This window comes from Hipposideros armiger, unplaced genomic scaffold (assembly GCF_001890085.2).
Source record: "Hipposideros armiger isolate ML-2016 unplaced genomic scaffold, ASM189008v1 scaffold_21, whole genome shotgun sequence".
NCBI lineage: Eukaryota > Metazoa > Chordata > Mammalia > Chiroptera > Hipposideridae > Hipposideros > Hipposideros armiger.
The window spans coordinates 5,591,503-5,597,929 of record NW_017731371.1 but is presented as its reverse complement, the minus strand read 5'-3'; the positions used below and the strand labels follow the sequence as shown (position 1 = coordinate 5,597,929).

General features: G+C 43.1%; 1 protein-coding gene across 1 annotated transcript in view; it reads right to left on the bottom strand.

Annotated features, from left to right (window-relative positions):
- The window catches only part of CCDC192 (coiled-coil domain containing 192), a 223,253-nt gene that overhangs the window by 3,323 nt on the left and 213,503 nt on the right, over nucleotides 1–6,427 (bottom strand). The gene's annotated exons all lie outside the window — the stretch shown is intronic.

Genomic DNA, 6,427 nt, shown 5'->3' with positions numbered 1-6,427 from the left:
ATATGATATTTATTTTTAATTTTGTTAATGTGATGTATTACATTAATTGATTTGTGAATATTGAACCAACCTTGCATGCCAGGAATGAATCCCACTTGATCGTGGTGTATGATCATTTGAATGTGATGCTGAATTCAGTTTGCTAGTATTTTGTTGAGGATTTTTGCATCTATGTTCATTAGGGATAACGGCCTGTAGTTTTCTTTTTTTGTAATATCTTTGTCTGATTTTAGGATCAGAGTAACAGTGGCCTCATAAAATGTGCTTGGGAGCCTTCCCTCTGTATTTTTTGGAATAGTTTAAGGAGAATAGGTATTAATTCTTTTTTGAATGTTTTGTAAAATTCACCTCTGAAGCCATCTGGTCTAGGACTTTTGTTTGTTGGAAGCTTGTTGACTACTGATTGAACTTCTTTGGTAGTAATCAGTCTGTTCAGAGTTTCTGTTTCTTCTTGGTTCAGACTTGGTAGATTGTATGCTTCTAGAAATTTATCCATTTCTTCCAGATTGTTGAATATGTTGGCATATAGTTGCTTGTATTATTTTCTTACAATTTTCTGTATTTCTGTGGTATCTGTTGTCACTTCTCCTCTTTCATTTCTGATTTTATTAATTTGGGTCGTCTCTCTCTTTTTCTTGGTGAGTCTGGCTAAGGGTTTGTTGATTTTGTTTATCTTTACAAAAAACCACCTCTTGGTTTCATTGATCTTTTGTATTGTTTTTTGGTCTCTATTTCATTTATTTCTGCCCTGGTCTTTATTATTTCCATCCTTGTACTCTCTTTGGGCTTGTTTTGTGTTCTTTTTCCAGTTCCCTGAGGTGTAAAGATAGTCTGTTGATTTGAGATTGTTCTTGTTTCTTTAGCTAGGCCTGCATGGCTATGAATTTCCCTCTTAGGACTGTTTTCGCTGCATCCCATAGATTTGGGGTTGTTGTGTTTTCATTTTTGTTTGTCTTGCGATAGCTTTTAATTTCTTCCTTGATCTCATTTTGACCCACTCGCTATTTTGTAACATGTTATTCAACCTTCATGTATTTGTGTGCGTTTTGGATTTCTTCTTATAATTGATTTCTAGTTTCATAGCATTGTGGTTGGAGAAGACCCTTGATATGATTTCAATCTTCTTAAATTTATTGAGACTTTTTTTGTGGCCTAATATGCGGTCTATCTTGAAAAATGTTTCATGTGCATTTGAGAAGAATGTATATTCTCTGTTGCTTTGGGGTGAAATGCTCTAAAAATATCGATTAAATCCAGCTGGTCTAGAGTGTCATTTAATGTCACTGTTTCCGTGTTGATTTTCTGTCTGGAGGATCTGTCCATTGGTGACAACAGGGTGTTGAAGTCCCCTGCTATGATAGTGTTACTGTTGATCTCTGTCTTTATGTCTGTCAAAATCTGTTTTACATATTTAAGGGCTCCTATGTTGGTGCATAGATGTTTACTAGGGTTATGTCCTCTTGTTGAATCGATCTCTTTATTTTTATGTAGTGCCCTCCTTTGTCTTTTATTATAGTCTTCATTTTAAAGTCTATTTTGTTGGAAATAAGTATTGCTATTCCAGATTTTTTCTCATTTCCAGTGCATAAAATATCTTATTCCATCCCTTTACTTTCAGTCTGTGTGTGTCTTTTGATCTGAGATGAATCTCTTGTAAACAGCATATGCATGGGTCCTGTTTTCTTATCCACTCAGCCACTCTATGTCTTTTGATTGGAGCATTTAGCCCATTCACATTTAAAGTGATTATTGATAGGTGCATATTTATTGCAATTTTGTTATTTGTATCTCTGGTCTTCCTGGGTTAGCTTGTTTTCCCCTTTCTTCTGTTTAAAAAAGCCCTTTTAGCATTTACTGCAATGCTGGCTTGGTGGTAATGAATTCCTTAAGCTTATTCTTTTCTGAGAAGCTCTTTATCTCCTTCAATTTTAAGTGATAGCCGTGCTGGGTAGAACAATCTTGGTTGTAGGCCTTTATTTTGTGTCACTTTGAATATTTCCTGCCCCTCCCTTCTGGCCTGCAGAGTTTGTGTAGAAAAGTCAGCTGTTAGTCCTATAGAACCTGCTGCCTTTCTCTTCCCGCTTTTAGGATTCTGTCTTTGTCTTTAACCTTTGCCATTTTAACTCTGATGTGTCTTGGTGTGGACCTGTTTGGGTTCAGCTTGTTTGGAACCCTCTGCACTTCTTGGGCTTGTATGTCGATCTCCTTCACCAGAGTAGGGAAGTTTTCAGTCATTATCTCTTCAAATACATTCTCGATCCCTTGCTTCTTCTCTTCTCCTTCTGGTATTCCTATGATGCGAATGGTGTTGTGCTTGATGTTGTCCCACAGGTCTCTTAAACGAATTTTATTATTTTTTATTCTTTTTTATTTTTGTTGTTCCAAGTGGGAGATTTCTGCTATTTTGTCTTCTAAATCGCTGATCTAATCATCTGCTTAATCTAATCTGGTGATTCCTTCAAGTGTGTTCTTCATTTCAGTTGTTGTATTCTTTAGTTCTAACTGGGTTTTTTTTTTTATGATTTCTCCATCCTTCTTTATGTCCTAAGTTCCTTAAACATTCTTGTCAACAGTGTTCTAAACTCTGTCTCTGAAAGGTTGGATACCTCTGTTTCATTTAGTTCCATTTCTAGAGGTTTCTTCTGGTCTTTTACTTGGGGCATGTTTCTTTGTTTCTTCATTCTGGCTGTTGCTCTGTGATTGCTTTGATGTATTAGATATATCACCTATGCCTTTCAGTTGTTGCTGGGTGCTCTTCTAGTATGTGTTTTCTATATTCAAATTGCACAGTCTCTGTATTCCCCTGTCCCATGTGTTCCAGAGGTGTCGCTGTTGAAGTTGGTCTTTAATTGCCTTTAGCTTGTCAGAGGGTGGGATTGACCCTCAGATTGATTAGCTGGGATAATTAGCTCTATTCACATTGTATGAGATGCTGTGTGAAGGTTGATCCCCTCACAGGAGGCTTGGCCACTGTGGGTTCTTGTGCTTGTGGAAAATGTCCTTTGAGAGTGCCACTTGTAGGGTCAACCAGGTAGTACTGTGGCTTTGTCTAACACTTGTCTTTGGGTATATTGGTTTTGGTGTCTCTGAGGGGCTTCCACTCAGAGTCATTTCAGATCTCCCTGTTCCCAGTCTGTAGCTACCTGGTAGGTGCCTCAAGGCTGTACGCAGTTGGCTGCTCCCTATTCTGAACCTGGGGTCATGTGGGAATGTTCTCTGTGTGAACTGAATCTAGCTGCCCCTATGTTGGTCCTGAGGCAGTTTAGGAAAAGGCCCAGGGCCCCCTAGGCCTGTTGCTACCTGTCAGATGCCCGTAAGGTCCACCTATTGAAAGAGGCTCTTTAGGGCCATGTGTCTGGCTATTTGACCTGGTGTTGAGGGTGCCCTTGGCAGTGTGGCACTAGCTTGGCAAGATGGATTTCAAGTGAGTTATATGATGTGATTGGTAGTTTTTAAGATGTTAATGCAGATTCAGGTCTTACACCAATACCTGGCCTGTGACCTCCTTGTATAGTGTCCCAAGGGCACTATAGCCAGCCTCCAATTTGCCTTCACATACTCACAAAAGCTGCTCCCGAGTGGCTGTGGTGCAGGTTTGTGGTCTGAACACCACGAAGATGACCCCAGGGCCCTGCAAACCACCTTCTGTTGTAAAAAACAATATTTTCCACAGTTTGTAGGGGTGGGGCCAGTCACCTCAGCACCCTGATTGCCCCTGGCAATGCAGCTGGTGGCAATGCAGGTGGGCGAGGTGGTGGTACAGGTGTGTAAAGGCTGTGGTCAGTAGTTTCTACAAATTCAGTGTAGTCTTGGCCCCTGGACCAGTGCTTGGTCCATGTCTACTTCATAAAACAAAAACAAAGCAAGGCAACACAACAACACCAAAAAACAAATACACTCCCACAGAAACTCGATAAGCAATGATCAGACAGGAGAAACAAAAGCATATAAAAAAACACAAACACAAAAAAAGAGAACAAGATAGAAAAACAGTGACCAAAGCAATCAGTATCCAGATAAACAAGTCTGAGAAACAATGACAAAAGCAAAACAGATGAAAGAAAAGAAGGAAAAGGAACAAAAAGTTGAAAGAGAAAGAAACGAAAAACAAATAAGAATAAAGAAAAGAAGTGGAAAGAAAAAAGAAGGAAAAAAGAAATTAAAAAATAAACAAAAAAGGCTCTCTGTCCGCTTTAATCTGCAGACCACTTGCTCAGCAATATAGAGTCTCTGGGAAACTCAGCACCAGCTATGTTGGGGGGAAGGGCTCAACATGTCATTCACGGCCTCCCTTTCAGGCTTGCAGTGAACTTCCTGTAATTAGCTGCTGTGTGCTGTGGAACTGTGCTCACCACAAAAAATCCTCACAGGTTGTTGTGGGCTGTCTGCTCCTACAAAAAACCCTCTGTGGCCTGCGGAGGTAGGGGCCAGGCACCAGGGGCTCAGGATGCTCCCAACAACACAGCTCTAGGTAGGCGGGGCAGGCCCCCAAGGCACCATGGGATGTGATCAGTGGCCCCCACCAAGTCAGAGCAGTATGCACTCCTGCACCAGCAACCAGCTCGCACTAATGCACCAGGAATGCCCCGGCCAGATCACGCAGGCACACAGCTCACGGTCCAACACTCCCAGGAAAACTCCCAGTCTCAGCCTCTCCCAATGAGCCGCTCCCAGATCAGCCTTAGCAGCCCAACAGCCAATCACTAGCCTGGCAACTCTGCATGCGCAGTGTGGAGAGCGGGGACCCAAAGCGACTCGTGCACTCCTGTGTCTCAGTGAGCAGCCTGCTGGAGCTGGAACATGCCCGCTAGGCGTTTCCCTGGCTACACAGCACAAGCAGTGCAGAGGGTGTGGACCCAAGGCCGCATGCGTGCGCACGCACATACCCACTCCTGTGCCAATTCCACCAGATCAGTGTGGTCCTGGACCTGACCCTCTGTAGGAAGGCCCAACCCTGAAAAATGTAGCCCTCCTGTGCACTACTCATGTGCAAACTTTACACCAGGGGAACAATGGTCTCAAATCCTTCTGCTCATGAGCCAAAAGCGCTCAGTTCAGTCCTTCCCCACAGGCTCCTGGGCCCAGCTCACACAGCCACTCTCTCCACCAGGAACCGGGTGAGTGCTCACCAGCGAGTGAGTCGGTTTGCCGGCTCTACTGGTTCTCTAGCCGCCCTCCACCCCACCGAGTTGAGCAAAGAGAGTCCTCACTAATTTCTACTGCCAGCTATCGTAGAACGCCTCTTCCCGGCAAAGTAACTCTGGGCTGGTGAGCGCGGTGTGGGGCCAGAGGGTCCTTCCCCAACCAGAGAAGCCTCCCCACCACTGATGTGTCCCTCACGGGGTTCGCCCTCTCTCGTCTCCACCCCTCCTACCAGACTTGACGTGGTCTCCTCTGTAAGTCCTTTGTTTAGAGGTTCTGTTCATTTAGTGTTCAGGGGACTTCCGAGGTTGAATGTTGTATAAATGATTTGTAATTTTGTTGTGATCCTGGGAGGCAGTTGGCACAGCATCTGTCTATTCCGCCATCTTACTGGAAGTCCGGAAGGGGTGTAATTTGAGATCTAGGAAAACTCTATTAGCATGGGATCTCCTAGAGAGGGTCTTTCTTTTTAGGCTTTTCAGCATTTCTTAATAAAATCACAAATACTTCCTGGACATAAAAGCTTATCCTTTATCAATTCCTATCAGCTAGCCCCTCATGTAAGGATAAAACCCTGAGTAAGGAGGGAGAGTGAGGCTCCAACAAATAGATAAAAGATTAGTGGCTGCCAGCAGAGAACCCTTGAAAACAAATCTTACAAGATCATCAAAAAATTTAGGTGCCGGAAGCAAATCCCATTCTACTAGACTTTGCAGCACCATCCCCCTGACCACTCTCATTCTGAAATTTCTACCATTGAAATAATTTCTCTGAGTTACATAAAAGGCAGCCTGCAGCTATGAGAAGTAAGGGACATCAGAACTTGGGTACAACTGCAGGAATAATTGAGCCGGTGGAACTTGGATGAATCTGATACATTGTCTTGACAGTTGTTTGCTATAATGGAAGGTTCAGCATTTCAACTAAGTGAAAACAAACTCTACAGCTACACTTAAGAGAAACCTAACTGTTAGTTCAGGATACAAAAGCCTGTTACTGTTGTGTACCTGCACACCTGCTAAGGATGGGACAGTTTTGCTCTGCTAGTTCATGCAGGCACGTAATCACCCATTTCTCAGCAAATAAGACTAATGTGCAGTCATCACTTCCTGAGGGATCAAAAGCTTTTGTACCAAATTGCACAGTGGGTGGGATGCTATTGGCCTCACAGAAGTGATGAGGGGAGGGATCAAACTACCGTATTTGCCGGCGTATAAGACGATTTTTTGGCCCTGAAAAATATGCCTCCAAGTGGGGGGTCGTCTTATACGCCAGGTACACTTCA